Raw genomic sequence first — 17,282 nt, 5'->3', positions numbered from 1 at the left:
TTATGTGTTACATATACATGTTATATGTAACATAACATATATTTTATATGTAACATATAACATATATTTTATAAGTGTTATATGTTATATATACTATAATATATATAACATTAAAATATAGATTACGTTTTATATATAATATTTTTCCATGACTTTCTGGGCACTCAGCTGGGAGCAGGGAAGCCTAAAACAGGTATAGCTGCCATTTCATCCTGAGCTCATCCCAGATAAATATCTCAGCTGCAAACAGGCTCTGCAGTGGGCACCCAGGCTTGAACCCGGGAAGCGGAAGTTGGAGGTTGCAGTGAGCTGAGATCGTGCCACTGCACTCCAGCCTGGGCGACATAGCAAGACTCTGTCTCAAAAACAAACACACAAAAGGAGTTCTCAGAGCTCAGCACTTGGAGAAGATTTCAGAGAATGCTTGATAAACATGACGAATGGTCAATTCATGATTCTATGAGTTAAATGACCCCATTTCCTTCCCTAATCAGGGCACCATGTTGGGTTGAACAGTGCTCATCCCCCACCCCTACAAAAGAACAGTGCTCACTCCCACTCCCTACCCAGAACCTCAGAGTGCGTCCTTATTTGTAAGTAGGGTCTTTGTGCATGTGATATAATGAAGGATCTCAACATGTGATCGTCTTGCATTTAACTAGGGTCCTAAATCCACTCACAGGCATCCTTCTAGGAGACAGAGACACAGAGGATAAGGCCACATGGAGACGGAGCAGAGGCTGGAGTGATGGGGCCATAAGCCCAGGGATGCTGGAGCCCCCAGGAGCTGGGAGAGGCAGGAAGCATCCTCCCCTAGACCCTCCAGAGGGAACTGGATACAACTGAAGTGGATTGAACTATGGTACTTCCCAAGATATGTTCATATTCTAACCCAAGAACCTGTGAATGGAGGCAGAGACTGCAGTGATAGGGCCACAAGTCCAGAGATGCTGGAGCCCCCAGGAGCTGGAGAGGCAGGAAGCTTCCTCCCCTAGACCCTCTGGAAGGAAACAAACACAATTGCAAAAGTTTGAATGATGATCCCCAAAAGATATATCCATGTCCTAATGCCCAGAACCTGTGAACCGGACCTTATTTGAAAATAAGGTGTTTGCAGATGTAATGAGTTAAGGATGTGGATATGAGGTCACCCTGGAGTAGGATAGGCCTCTTCTGTCTCTTAGATGGACAGGTGCATGCTACTATTTAACTCTCTACCTAATTGCATTGCCAAGTTCTGGAAGGCATCTCACTGTAGCCTCTTAAGAATGCTGACTGTATATACTTTTATTCTGCAATAAAATTTAATTTAGAAAAAAAAAAACCTCTTTGTCTATCAGACAGGTGTCTATGTGCCATATTTTCTTTATCTATCAGTCAGGTGTCCTTGTAAGAGACAGAAGAGTAGACACAGAAAGCCCTGTAGCAACCAGCCCAAAATGTTCAGGACTTGATTGATAACTATGAGCTTCCCCAATTTTTCCCCGACTTCCAACTCAGGACCAAGCAGAGAAACTCAAATGTGCCCCCTAAACGGTCACAAAGGATGTCTTCTAGTGAGCCACCAACTGCCTCCAATCAGAACACACCTTAGTTTTCCCTTTTTCCACCTATAAAGCTTCCCCATGGCTCTGCTGGCCTTTGAATCTCTGCCAGACATGAGTGATGATGGCTACAGTAAGCTCTGAATAAAAACCTTGCTTCTTTTCATGTGGGTGGTCTTCATTTATTTCCATACCCTCATCTCTAAATTCATCATTACCTGATCACTGTTGCCTGCCTCAGCAGTACCTGCTGCACACCAGACAATGCTAATCAATTTTCGTTCCCCAATATCTGCCATCTTTTGCCTATGAGCCAAGGCAATGGCGCATCCTCCTGCTAGAAACTCCAAGCAGGAACCCCACCTTCCCGCTAAGAACTCCTACTCCCTTCTTCTTTTGCTCAAGGTAGCTTTTCCACTTGTTACTCATTGGCAAGGGCTCAGCAGGTGCACAGGCATCAGGAAGCCTCCTCTAATCACTCTATTGTCACCTTAAGACCACATCTAAGTCATCTGTCCCCATGCAACCTGTCCCAGGGGTAGCCAACGCCCACTAACTTCTCAGCCCTTTCTTCTAGCATGAAGCTCATGAAAGTTGATGAATCCATCCTGGGCTTCACTGGACTGACAATGACAAGCACAGTGCCAAGAATATCTTGGCTCATCAGAATGCACTTATAGATGAATTACCCTACAAATATGCAAGGTTCCTTTTTGGTTACCAAAGTGATGATTCTGCCATGAACCTGTGTAACATGGAGTTTCACAAAGGAATTTGTACAAATAGGAGAGGCTACCTATGATTTGTACACTTCCTGTTTACCCCTGTAAAGAGAGGAGCTTTGCTATGTCAGTTGGAACTTTGCTTCTGGGTTGAAAATCCTTGATTTATGGATTGGGATGATGCAGTCATCTTTGTCCATTTGGACAAAGGTGCAAGTTATTAAGGACAGAGGCGCAAGTTCATTTTGCTTGAAGCCAGTCTTTTTTCTTGTCTTAGTCCATTTAGGCTGCTATAAAAAAAAAAACACCTAAGACTGGATGGCTTATCAGTAACACATTTGTCATGCACAGCAGCTCTGGAGGCTGGAGATCCAAGATTAAGGCGTCGCAGATTCTATGTCTGGTAAGGACTCATTTCCTGGTTCATAGACAGTGCCTTCTCATTGTGTCCTCACATGGTGGAAGGGGCAAGGGAGCTCTCTGGGGTCTCTTTTATAAGGGCCGTCATCCCATTCATGAGGCTCCACCCTCACAAACTCATCACTTCCCAAAGGCCCCACCTCATAACACCATCATCTGGAACAGGAGGATTTCAACACATGCATTTTGTGAAGACACAGACCTTCAGTCTGTAACGCACCTTGGAGAAGTTTTTTTTTTCCCTTTGACATCTCAATTAAGAATTGAATAGCTATCTACTTCAAATGGATACACAAAACATACAAACACACACACAGTTATTTCATCATTTAAAAAATAGTCTTATAGCAGATACATGTCTGTTTGCCTGAAAACTATGTGCACATTGCTGGTTCTTATGACTTTTTATAAAATAGCAGCAGACAGGACAGAAGTGACAGACGTTATTTCCCAGTATTCCAAATATTATTCTTCTCTGTGTTCTTTTCTCATGGTTTTAGATGAATGTGTTAAAATGCTTATTATTTTAAAAAATAGCTATGTGCAGTGCACCCCCGTCGCTCCAGCTACTCCAGAAGCTGAGGCTGGAGGATTGCTTGAGCCCAGGTGTTTGAATCCAGCTTGGTGAACATAGCAAGACCCGGTCTCTACACGAATAAATAAATAAATAAATAAATAAATAAATAAATAAATAAATAATAAATAAAATACAGACTGCATGAAAGAGTAAGAAGAAAGGTAAACCTCTCCATCTCTTTACATTCCTGTAACTTAAGTTATAACACCATATATCATTTCACTGGAAAAACATTTAGTGCAGCTAATAACATATAATTTAACATAAAAGACATTATATTACAGATACTCTTTGGAACTACTTTGCTACTCAAATCTCTATTATCTTTTCATTTGATCATGTAAATAAATACCTTGTCCTTTTCCACAGCTATATAATATGCTGTTGTATATATTGATTCTAGGTGATTTGTACAATCTCTCACTGACATATATTCACATTATTTTTCTTTACTGTAATGTTATCAACAATATTACAATAAATATAATTTAACCCATAACTGAAAGTATTTCCTTAGATTACATTCCTAAATATGCAGTGTGTTTAGTGCAAAGTTGCGCATTCAGAATGCTGGCCTTGATGTTGCCTGCAACAGATCCCAATTTACACCATAGCGAGTCCCTGAAACTGCCTTAATTTTCATGTTCACATCAACATTGGTCTTTGGGAAAACAAGGTTGAGAGGCTTTGTGGAATTCTTGGACTAGGTGATTCTTACCCTGAATGAATTACTACAGAAGCCATGACATTGTACTTTCCCTCTTCCCCATGTGTGTCTGAAATACACAGATATATGGTTATAAATTAAATGAGTCTGACATTTTACAACTTAAGGTCCTCTGTTCATTTTAAAGGTTGACATGCCTAAGATGTTGAGTTTGAGACTGCCTTTACAATTTTTGGGGGGCTATAAAAACTTCTTCTAAATAGAAACCCAAAGTCTAGTATTTTACGAGTGGATATATATATATATCAGTGACTTCCCTAGACATGAAAAAGAAGACGCAATTGCATGTAATTGTGTCTCTCCATGGGGGAGGAAGACGTCTGGCTTCTCACTGACTTCTGACACAATATTAACTGCCCCTTCTTGAGCAACTACTGTTGAGTCCTATACGGCAGACTTTCCATTGAACGAGAATGTCTAACACATTATAAATGGCTTCATAGGTAAAAGCCACATTAAAAAAAAAGCCTGTAAGTAAAACAAAAATATTATTCATACAAAACACAAGCGTGAATAAGAAAGAATAGTGATTTGTTTTTCCAAGTGTCTCATCCACTGAGATCCTACCTTCTGGGTGGTTAGAATAGCAATGGGCTCCATAAGCAGTCCCTGTAAAGCATGTAAACTGATAGGGGTCTTCTGTTTTTTCCCATACAGTAAACCAGTGTTCAACTCACAGCCTTAAAATAAGGTCTGTAATGAGAAAATTAGAAAAAAAGTGAAATAAATATCTTATGTCTTTGATTCATACAGAGGGGTGACTGCAGGATGGTTTTTTCTCTGAGACCTCCCTTGCTTAAGGCCTTGGGAGCCCACCCCTTGCACCAGGGTGTCCTGGATGAGAGACATGGAGTGAAAAGAGATTATTCTGGAGCTTTAAGATTTGATGACTGCCCTGCTGAGTTTCAGGCTTGCGTGGGAGCTGTACCTCCTTTGTTCTGGCAGATTCCTCCCTCTTGAAATGGGAGTATTTACCCAATGCTTATATTCCCATTTTATCTTGAAAGTAACTAACTTGTTTTTGATTTTACAAACTCATGGGCAGATGGAAATTGTCTTCTTTCATATGAGACTATGGACTGTGGGCTTTTGAGTTAATACTGTTAATAGTGGAATGAGTTAAGACTTTGGGGGACTATTGGTAAGACATGATTGTATTTTGCAGTGTGGGAAGGACATATTTGGAGAGGCCAGGGATGGAATGATGTGATTTGAACCTGTGTCCCCACCCAAGTCTCATGTTGAATTGTAATCCTCAATGTTGAAGGTGGGGCCTGGTGGGAACCGATTGAATCGTGGAGGTGGTTCCTAATGATTTAGCACCATCCTTCTAGTGCCATTCTAGTGATAGAGCACTCATGAAATCTTGCAGTTTAAAAGTGTATGGCACTCCCTGCCTCTCTCTTCCTCTTGCTCCAGCCACGTAAGACACCTGCTTCCCCTTCTGCCATGATTGTAAGTTTTCTGAGGCCTCCCCAGAAGCAAAAGCCACCATGCTTACTGCATACCCTGCAGAACCATGAGCCAATGAAACCTATTTGCTTTATAAGTTCGCCAGTCTCAGATATTTATTCATAACAGTGTGAGAACAGACTAATACATTTCCCTTGTATAAGACCTCCAGTCATCCATCGATGAAAACTGAGATTGGTTTCATATCTTCACTATTGTGAATGGTGCTGTGAGAAACACAGGTGTGTGGGGATCTTTCCTATATAATGATTTCTTTTCCTTTGGGTAAACACTCAGTAGTGAGGTGGCTGGATCATATGATCATAGAGCTTTATGTACTATTTTAGTTCTCTGTTCCAAGGTAAAACCCTGGTACCTGTGTGACAGCTATAAAAACACAATAGTTCACATAGGTATAAATCTGTGAAAAGTATTCCCCTCTCCCCTTCTGGAAATGGTCAAATGGGAGGTCATGGAAATCACTTTTGCCTTTATTTTTTGGAGGATGGAGTTTCTCTCTTGTTGCCCAGGCTGGAGTGCAGTGGCGTGATCTTGGTTCATGGCAATCTCCTCTCGGGTTCAGGCAATTCTCCCACCTCAGCCTCCTGAGTAGTTGGGATTACAGGCACCCACCGCCACACCCAGCTAGATTTTTTTTCTATTTTTAGTAGAGTCAGGGCTTCACCATGTTGACCAGGCATTACCAGTCGAACTCCTGACCTCAGGTGATTCGCCTGCCTTGGCGTCCCAAAGTGCTGGGATTACAGGCATGAGCCACTGCGCCCCAGGCAGTTTTTAATTCTTGAATGATAATCTCCGAAATTTTACACAAGATATCTGTATTTATTTGCCAATCTATTTTTAAGCAGGATGTTTTGACTTTCAAATCTGAAATATAAGACATTCATTTCCCATTCATCTCCCTCTTCATCTTCCTTCTCCAAATAGTTGTTAATTGTATATCTTGTGTTAAACTATTCTAGTTACATCTATTGATTTTGCAAAAGATACTTAAGCTTATTTTTCATGTTCCACAAGTTTTATGCTGTATTCAGCAAAACGCCACTGAGTAGAATGGAAAATTTAAATAAATTTCAATCAAAGTGGGAGTCTTCAGATGCCAATAATAATTTCATCAGCATAGTCTCTCACCTGGCCAACAAATGTGTCATATTCTATATTTTTCCTTTGCTGGCTCTCATTTTAAATTTTATTTTGTTCAGCACCAAAATAATCTTAGTGTTTTAATGTCAAATGTCTTCAATTAGACTTCAAAGCTGGTTCTAGTCAATCAAACCTACTAATCACACCAAACATCTGTTCCTTTCCTGATTTATTCAGTCTCTAACCCCACAAAACACTCACAGAAACTTCATGCTTCCCCAAAAAAAGACTTCCTTTAACTCTTCTCAGAAAAATAAAATAAAAAGCTACACCCTAACATCACAGGTTCTGACAAAAAATTTGCTTCTTCAACTTTTATTTTATACCATTCTACATCCACTTTGGAAGATTGAAAGAAAAAAATGAATCAAATTTGGACTGCTCTCTTTGCTTGATTTTTGTTTTTTGAGTGTGAACCTTATGGCTTTGAAGTCACTATTTCTGGTGGGAAAATAGAAGTAAAATAAATCAGAAAAATGTCTCTTGCAGAAAAAACATTGTTTGTCGTATGTGTGTGGCTGTGTGTGCGTGAGTGTGTGTGTATGTGACTCTGTGTGTGTGTGTTTACCAGGATCCCACGTTTTGTAACTCCTGTGAGAGATGAAAACAAAATTTCTCCCACATCCTAATGCAGATGACAGTCTCCGAGTTGCACTGGAAAGAGTAAGAAGCCCAGTGTCCTTGCAAACTCACAGACTTGCATGATCTTTTTTTCATACTGCAGTGACAAAAATATTGAATTATGTTTTGATACTGCAAGACTCCAGCAGAGAAGGGAGCAATGAAGTATGGAGTATATTTGTGGAAAATAACACGGCGCTTCCAGAATGGAGCGGTAATGGATAAAGACAGGTGCTCTGACTCTCCCTCCAGTCACTTCAGGCAATGCTGGCGACTATAGGCACTCACGAGGCCATGACTCCCCTCGCTCATGCTGCATGGAAGCTTTTGCAATCTGTGAATGCTCATCCTTAAAATGAAGAAAAGATCGTTTCAAAAATTAAAGGGGAAAAAGAGACATCCCTCCTACCTCACCACCCCACAGAAACCTGGAAAGGGTTAACAACAAAACTAAAATCCTGAGATTAACAAACTTTTTCTTACTGGGAAAGTCCCATTAGCGCTTACACCACGAAAAGTCTTAGCATGCATATTCCCATATGGTTGGGAGGAAATGAGCCTCAGCCCTCACAAAGTGGAGACCATTAATGCTGAGGACACAAATGTCAGTCCTGGGAAAAGAGACCTGTGGAAATTTGTGCCAGAGAAGAAAGGAGGTTTCTTTTTAGAGCCTGTCCACCAGCTCTTAGGATTCTAGACATCCTTGCCAGGTGTGGTGGCTCATGCCTGTAATCCCAGCATTTTGGGAGGCTGAGGAAGGAGGATCACTTAAGGCCAGGAGTTCAAGAACAGCCTGGGCAACACAGCAAGATCAATACAAAAAAAATACAAAAACTAGCTGGGTGTGGGGGCGTATACCTATAGTCCCAGCTACTTGTGAGGCTGACGTGGGAGGATTGCTTGAGCCCAGGAGGTCGAAGCTGTAGTGAGCTATGATTGTCTCGCCTGGGTGACACAGTGAGACTCTGTCTTAAGAAGAAGAAGAACAAAAAGGACGAGGAGGAAGAGGAAGAAGAAGAAGAAAAGGAATAAGAGGAAGAAGTAGAAGGAGGAGGAGAGGGAGGAGAAGAGAAGAAGAAATGTGGACATTCCCATGCGTGGTGACCAAAGGCAGAAGAATCCTCGTCATTTTTTATTTATTTATTTTTTGCTTTTGTGGAAAAACAAATGTAATTCAAGAGACAAGAGAGGGAAAAGGCACAAAAGTGAAGTGAAGATGCCAGCAGTTTCTGCTTGGAGCTGCTTTCCACTGTGCCCTCTTCAGAGACTCAACACTCTCTGCTCCTTCCCTCCCCTATGAATGCTCATGACACCTGGGGCTGGGTTGAGAGTCTTTATTTTCCTTCACTCCTCAGAGCCTCAGACTATCACAGATGCTGGGAGACTTTGATCTGCTGAATCCCGTTCCTCCCAGGAAGCCACTGGGGTCTGCAGAAACACCCCTATAAACTCTGGAGCTCCTCTCCCACTGAGCCGTCCATGAGGTGTCCAAAGGGTCAGTGGGTCAGCTTCCCTGTGTGCATGGTGTGGGGGAGGGGAGCCAGATGTCCCCTTCAACCCCCTTTAGCTCTTGGTGAGCTCTGTAGCTGCAACTAGAAACCAAGTTGATGCTGGGCAGATTAACAAAGGAAAACATGGACCATGGGAATCTTCCCAAGAGTGATGTTCCCAAGATGCTTTTATACTTTCTAGACAAAGAATGACAAATTTGAGAACAAATGAAAAACAAAGGGGATCTGGCTGGGGCGGTGAATTTCTGGGAGTCGCAAGGAGATATATAGATAGGAGGGGTTAAACTAGTGGAAAACTGTTACTTTGGGAAGTGCATTTGTTGAGGTCCACTGCAGGTCACAAAGCCCAGTGTCCGGTGATGAAAGCTATTTTCTCATGCTGGTGTGGAGAGGAGTCCCCTCCCAGAAGAATCTTTATGGTTTCTGCCTGCAGGAAGAGACAGGTTGGCTAGCCCTTTCCGAAACTACAATTTCTCCAGTGTTTCTGACTCAAAATATGCAAGATACCAATCCAGCATATTTTGGAAAGGCACGTCATTCACTCCTTCAACAGCCCAAATAGGCAATCATATCCTAGGGTATATGTGGGCTACCCTGGTGATGTCTACAAATCTCAATGTCTAGAAGAGATGGGAACTGTCTGCAGACTTTAATGTAAAAGGAGAGGTGGGCAGGAGAGAGAGATACAGACAGACAGAAAAAGAGAGCAAATAAGAAAAATGAGAGACAGGTAGAAAAGAGAGGGAAAACAGGATGGAGAGAGAGGAAGAGAAGAGAGAAAGAGAAGAAGAAGAAAAAAGAAGAAAGGAGGAATACGGGGAGATGGGGAAGAAAAGAAGGAGAGAGATAGGAGAAAGAAAGGAGAGAGAGAGTGGAGAGAGAGAAGAGAATATGAGAAATGCAGTGTGAAACAGAGCGAGAAGAGAGAGGGTAGGAAGGAGAGAGAGAGAGAGACCAAGGGTAAAAGAGAAGAAGAGAGAGAAAAGAAAGAAAGTAAGGAGAGACAAGGAAGGAAGACAGGTAGATAAAAGAGAGAGTCAAAGGAAGCGGGGGAAAGGAAGAGGGGGTCAAAGTGTATGAGAGAGAGAGAGAGAAGGAAAGGGCAACAGAGAGAAAGAAAAGGAGAGAGAGAGAGAGAGAGCTCACACAAGCACCTAGGGTAGCTATACTTAAAAAGCCAACAGGCCCAGGACTAGAGGCAGAAAACAAATCCCTGTACTCTATTAGGTACACATATTTTTCTCTTCCCTAAAACGTTATAATTTTTTTCACCCCTGACTCGTAGGAATGTCAGTGAAAAGAGTCAAACTCTGTAAAATATTTGAAGAGATTTATTTTGAACAAATATTACAGGAAAGGGGTCCAGGAAACAGACCCCAAATAAGGATTCTTAGATCTGTCACAATAAATAATTCAGGGCAAGTCCACAGAGTAAAGTGAAAGCAAGTTTATTAGGAAAGTAAAGGAACAAAAGAACAGCTACTCCGTAGACAGAGCAGCCCTAAGGGCTGCTGGTTGACCATTTTTATGTTATTTCTTGTTGATATGCTAAACAAGGGGTTGATTATTCCAATCTCCTCTTTTTAGACCATATAGGGTAATTACCTGATGTTGCCAAGGCATTTGCAAAGTGTCATGGCGCTGGTGGGAGTGTAGCAGGGAGGATGATCAGACATCACTCTACTCACCATCTTGAGTATCTCAGTCCCATTCTCACCCAAGGCACCATAGAAACTAGAATCCCTCCTCCCCAAGATGGGTCATAGAAACAAGACCACCTTTTTCCCAAAGCCAGGCGTAAAACCTAAAAATATGACTCAAATTCCCTCCACCTGCCTTTCCTTGTATAAACTGGCCATAAAGAAATGATCTGAGGGCCAGGCACAGTGGCTTACGCCTGTAATTCCTGCACTTTGGGAGGCTTGGGTAGGAGGATCCCTTGAGTCCACAAGTTCGAGACCAACATGGGACACTTCCTATTTCTTCCATGTAAAACTTTCTGTTCCTCCCCAGTGCAGAACGCACTTCCTGTGTCTCCCCTGTAAAGGACACACTTCCTGTCATTCTCCTAAGAGAGATACACTTCCTGTTCCTCCCCTGTGCAGAACACACTTTCTGGTTCTCTTCTGTAAAAAAAAAAAAAACAAAACACACATTTCTTCTTTTTTCCCTATGCAGCCCACATTTCCTGTTTCTTGTCTGTGCAGGACACACTTCTTGTGACTCCCTTGTGCAGGAGAAATTTCCTGATTTATCCTCTGTGCAAGATACATGTCCTGTGTCTCTCCTTGCAGGACACACTTCCTATTCCTCCCCCGTGGGACATACCCTTTCTGATATTTCCCTGTGCAGGACAGACTTCTTGTAACTCTCCTGAGATAGGCACACTTCCTGTTCCTACCCTGTACAAGACACACTTCTTGTGTCTTTCCTGAGAGAGACACTGTTCTTGTTCCCACCCTGTACAGAACACACTTCTGTGTCTCCCCTGTGAAGGATACACTTTCTATTCCTCCTCTGTGCAGAACTCATTCTTATTTCTCTTCTGTGAAGGACACACTTTCTGTTTATCCTTTGTGCAGGACACACTTCTTAACCCTCCCCTGTACAGGACACACATCCTATGTCTACCTATTGCAGGACACACTACTGGTGTCTCCCCTGTGCAAAGCACACTTCCTGTTATTCTCCTGAGAGACATACTTCCTGTTCCTTCCCTGTGGAAGACACACTTCCTGTGTCTCCCCTTGTGGAACACACTATCTGTCCCTCCTCTGAGGAGCATACACTTTCTGTTCTTTCCCTGCGCAGTTCAGACTTCTTGTTACTCTCCTGAGACAGACACACTTCCTGTTTCACCCCTGTGCAGGACACATTTCCTGAGTCTTACCTGTGAAGGACATATTTCCTGTTACTTTCCTGAGAGAGACACAATTCTTGTTCCTGCCTTGTGCAGGACACACTTCCTGTTAATCTCCTTAGAAAGAAACACTTCCTTTGTCTTTCCTGTGCAGGGCACACTTCATGTTTCTCACCTATGAAAGACATGTCTATTTATCCTCTGTGCAGGAAACTCTTTCTGTTCCTCCTCTGTGCAGAACCCATGCCCTGTGTCTCCCCTGTGCATAACCCAGTTCCTGTTTCTCCCTGATGCAACACACAGTTTCTGTTCCTTCCTGTGCAGTAAACACTTCCTGTTTCTCCCCTATGCAGCTCAAACTTGCTGTTTCTCCCCTATGCAGCTCACACTTGCTGTTTCTCCTCTGTGCAATACACATGTCCTGTATGTCTCCTTTGCAGGACACATTTTCTGCCCTGTCCAATACACACTTTCTGTTTCTATCCTGTGCATGACACACTTCCTGTTACATTCCTTAGATAGCCACACTTCCTGCTCTTCCCCCGTGCAAGAAACACTTCCAGTGTTTCCCTGTGCCTGACACACTTTCTGTTACTTTCCTGTACAGAACACACTTCCTGTATCTCCCCTGTGCATGACAAACTTTCTGTTACCCTCCTCAGATAGACACTTTTCCTGTAATTTTCCTGTGCAGGACACACTTCCTGTTTTTATTCTGTGAAAAACACACCTCCTGCTATTCCTTTGTGAAAGACACACTTCATTGTCTCCCCTGTTCAGGACACTTTAAGTATCTCCCTTTTGCAGGACACACTTCCTGTTCTTATCCTGCCCAGCACACACTTTCTGTTTCTGTCCTGTGCAAGTCACACTTCTTGTTACTCTCCTGAGACAGACAAACTTCCTGTTCTTCCCCTGTGCATGACGCACTTCCGTCTCCACTCTGCATGACATACTTCCAGTTTCTTGCCCGTGCAAGACACACTGTTTCTTCCCTGTGAAGAACACACTTCATGTTCCTACCCTGCACAGCACACACTTTTTGTTCCTGTCCTGTGCAGGACACACTTCTTGTTACTCTCCTGAGACAAACACATTTCCTGTTCTTCCTCTGTGTATGACACACTTCCCGTCTCTCCCCTGTGCTGGACATACTTCTTGTTACTCTCCTGAGACAGACACACTTTCTGTTCTTCCCTGTGCATGACGTACTTCCTGTTTCTTGGCAGTGCAAGACACACTTAATGTTTCTCCCCTGTGAAGGACACACTTCATATTTCTACCCTGTGCAGCACACACTTTCTGTTCCTGTCCTGTGCAGGACATACTTCTTGTCACTCTCCTGACACAGACACATTTCCTGTGTCACCTCTGTGGAAAATACACCTCCTGTGTCTCCCCTGCATTGGACACACTTTCTGTTACTCCCCTGAGACAAACAAACTTTCTGTTCCTCCCCTATACAAGATATACTTCCTGCTTCACTTCTGTGATAGATATGCTTCTTCTTTCAGCTCTGTGAATGACACACTTTCTGTGTCTTCCCTATGCAGCACACACTTTCTGTTCCTCCCCTGGGTGGTACACATGCCCTGTGTCCCTTTTTCACAAGACACATTTTCTGTTTCTGCCCTGTCCAATACATACTTTCTGTTTCTATTCTGTCCATGACACACTTCCACTTAATCTCCTGAGACAGTCACACTTCCTGCTCTTCCCCTATCCAGGACACACTTTCTGTGTTTACCCTGTGCATGACACACTTCCTATTATACTCCTGAGACAGACACACTTTCTGTTCCTCCCCTGTGCAGTACACACGTCCTGTGTCTCTCCTTTGCAAAACACGTTTTCTGTTTCTGCCCTGGCCAGCACACACTTTTTGTTTCCATCCTAGGCATGAGACACTTCCTGTTACTCTCCTGAGACAACCACACTACCTGCCCTGCCTGTGTGCCAGTCACATTTCTTGTGTTTCTCCTGTGCATGACACACTTCCTGTTACTCTCCTGAAACAGACATATTTTTAGTTTCTCCCGTGCAGGACACACGTTTTATATCTTTCCTGTGCATGACAAACTTTCTGTTACTATCCTCAGACAGACTTTTCTTGTACTTTTCTGTGCAGGACACTCTTCCTGTTTCTCTTGTGAAACATTTCCTGATTTTCCTCTGTGAAAGACACACTTCCTGTTTCTCACATGTGAAGAGCACACTTCCTGTGCCTCCCCTGCAAGACACACTTCCTGTTTTTATCCCACACAGCACACACTTTCTGTTTGTGTCATGTGCAAGACATACTTCTTGTTACTCTCCTGAGACAGACACCGTCCTGTTCTTCCCCTGTGCATGACACATTTCTGGTGTTTCCCCTGTGCATGACACACTTCTGTCCTATGCAAGACAAACTTCCTGTTTCTTCCCTGTGAAGGACACACTTCCTTGTCTCCCCTGTGCAGAACACACTTTCTGTGTCTCCCCTTTGCAGTACACACTTCCTGTGTCTCTGCATTGCAGGACACACTTTCTGTTCCTGTCCTGTGCAAGACACACTCCTTCTTACTCTTCTGAGAAGGACACACTTTCTGCTCTTCCTCTATGCATGACACAGTTCTGGTGTCTTCCCTGTGTAGAACACATTCTTTGTGTCTCCCCTTGGCAGGGCACACTTCCTGTGTCTCTGCATTACACTACACACTTTCTGTTCCTGTCCCGTGCAAGACACACTACTTGTTACTCTTCTGAGAAAAACACACTCTGTGTTCTTCCCTTGTGCATGACACACTTCTTGTTCCTGTCCTGTGCAAGACCACTTCTTGCTACTCTCCTGAGAAAGACAAACGTCCTGTTCTTCCCCTGTGAATGAGACACTTTTTGTGTCTCCCCTGTGCATGACACACTTCCTCTTTCTTGCCTGTGCAGGGTACACTTCCTGTTTCTCCCCTGTGAAGGACACACTTTCTGTGCATACTCTGTGAAGCACACACTTTCTGTTCCTGTACTGTGCAGGACAGACTTCTTGTAACTGTTCTGAGACAGACACACTTCTTTTTTTTTTATTTTGGTTGTTGTTTTTAGGTTTCTCTGTCACTCAGGCTGGAGTACAGTGGTGCAATCTTGGCTCACTGGAATCTTCACTTTCTGGATTCCAGATATTCTCCTACATCAGCCTCCTGATTAGCTGGGATTACAGGTGTGTACCACCATGCCTAATTAATTTTTGTATTTCAGTAGAGATGGTGTTTCACCATTTGGTTAGGCTAGTCTCAAACTCCAAAACTCATGATCTGCCTGCTTTAGACTCCCAGAGTGTTCAGATTACAGACATGAGGCTCCACGCTAGGCCCATACACACTTCTTATTCTTCCTCTGTACAGGACACACTTTCTGTGTTTCTTCTGTGCACGACACACTTGTTTCTCTCCTGAAACAGACATACTTGCTGTTCTTTCTCTGTGCAGGACACACTTTCTGTGTTTCTTCTGTGCAGGACACACTTCCTGTTGCTCTCCTGAGACAGACGTACTTCTTGTTCTTCCTCTGTGCGTGACACATTTCCTGTGTTTCTCCTGTGCATGACACATATCCTTTGGCTCTCCTAAGACACACATACTTCCTGTTCTTCCTCAGTGCAAGACACACTTTCTGTGTTTCTCCTGTGCAGGATACACTTTCCGTTGCTCTCCTGAGACAGACGTACTTCCCGTTATTCCTCTGTGCAGGACACACTTCCTGTGTTTCTCCTGTGCAGGACACACTTCCTCTGGCTCTCCTGAGAAATGCGTACTTTCTGTTCTTCCTCTGTGCAGGACACACATCCTGTGTTTCTCCTGGGTAGGGCACATTTTCTGTTACCCTACTGAGACAGATGTACTTCCTGTTCTTCCTCTGTGCAGGACACTCTTCCTGTGTTTCTTTAGTGCAGGACACACTTCCTGTTGCTCTCCTGAGACAGAAGTACTTCCTGTATTTCTGCTGTGCCAGACACACTTCCTGTGTTTCTTCTGTGCAGGACACACTTCCCATTGCGCTCCTGAGACAGACCTACTTCCAGTTCTTCCTCGTGCAGGACACACTTCCTGTGTTTCTCCTATGCAGGACACACTTCCTGTGTTTCTCCTGAGACAGATCTACTTCCTGTTCTTTCTCTGTGCAGGACAGACTTCCTGTGTTTCTTCTCTGCAGGACACACTTCCTGTTGCTCTGATGAGACAGATGTACTTCCTGTTCTTCTTCTGTGCAGGACACACTTCCTGTTGCTCTCCTGAGACAGACGTACTTCCTGTACTTCCTCTGTGCAGGACACATTTCCTCTGTTTCTCCCGTGCAGGACACACTTCCTGTTTCTCTCCTGAGACAGACATACTTCCTGTTCTTCCTCTTTGCAGGACACACTTCCTGTGTTCCTCCTGTGCAGGACAAACTTCCTGTTTCTATGAGACAGATGTACTTCCTGTGCTTCCTCTCTGCAGGTCACACTTACTGGTTTTCTCCTGTGTATGACACACTTCCTTTGGCTCTCCTGAGAAAGATGTACTTCCTGTTCTTTCTCTGTGCAGGACACACATCTTGTGTTTCTCCTGTGTAGGATATATTTCCTGTTACCCTCCTGAGACAGACATACTTCCTGTTCTTCCTCTGTGCAGAACACACTTCCTGTGTTTCTTTACTGCAGGACACACTTCCTGTTGCTCTCCTGAGACAGAAATACTTCCTGTTCTTCCTCTGTGGAGGACACACTTCCTGTGTTTCTTTACTGCAGGACACACTTCCTGTTGCTCTCCTGAGACAGACGTACTTACTGTTCTTCCTCTGTGCAGGACACACTTCTTGTTTTTCTCCTGAGACAGACATACTTCCTGTTCGTCCTCTTTGCAGGTCACACTTCCTGTGTTTCTCCTGTGCAGGACACACTTTCTGTTGCTGTCCTGAGACAGACCTACTTTCTCTTTTTCCTCAGTGCAGGACACACTTCCTGTGTTTCTCCTGTGCAGGACACACTTCCTGTTGCTCTCCTGAGACAGACATACTTCCTGTTCTTCCTCTCTGCATGACACACTTTCTGTGTTTTCTCTGTGCAGAACACACTTTCTGTTTCTCTACTGAGACAGACGTACTGCCTCTTCCTCGTCTGTGAAAGACATGCTTCCTGTGTTTGTCCAGTGCAGGACACACTTCCTGTTCCTCTCCTGAGACAGACCTACTTTCTGTACTTCCTCTGTGCAGGACAGACTTCCCGTGTTTCTCCTGTGCAGGACACACTTCCTGTTGCTCTCCTCACACTGAACTACTTCCTGTTCTTCCTCTATGCTGGACACACTTTCTGTGTTTCTCCTGTGCAGGACACACTTCCTGTTGCTCTCCTGAGACAGACATACTTCCTGTTCTTCCTCTCTGCATGACACACTTTCTGTGTTTTTTCTGTGCAGAACACACTTTCTGTTTCTCTACTGAGACAGATGTACGGCCTCTTCCTCGTCTGTGAAGGACACACTTCCTGCATTTCTCCTGTGCAGGACACACTTCCTGTTACTCTCCTCACATGGACCTACTTCCTGTTCTTCCTCTGTGAAAGACATGCTTCCTGTGTTTGTCCAGTGCAGAACACACTTCCTGTTCCTCTCCTGAGACAGACCTACTTTCTGTACTTCCTCTGTGCAGGACAGACTTCCTGTGTTTCTCCT

This window comes from Callithrix jacchus, chromosome X (genome assembly GCF_049354715.1).
Source record: "Callithrix jacchus isolate 240 chromosome X, calJac240_pri, whole genome shotgun sequence".
Classification (NCBI taxonomy): Eukaryota; Metazoa; Chordata; class Mammalia; order Primates; family Cebidae; genus Callithrix; species Callithrix jacchus.
The sequence above is the reverse complement of the archived record's forward strand: the minus strand, read 5'-3'. Positions refer to the sequence as shown.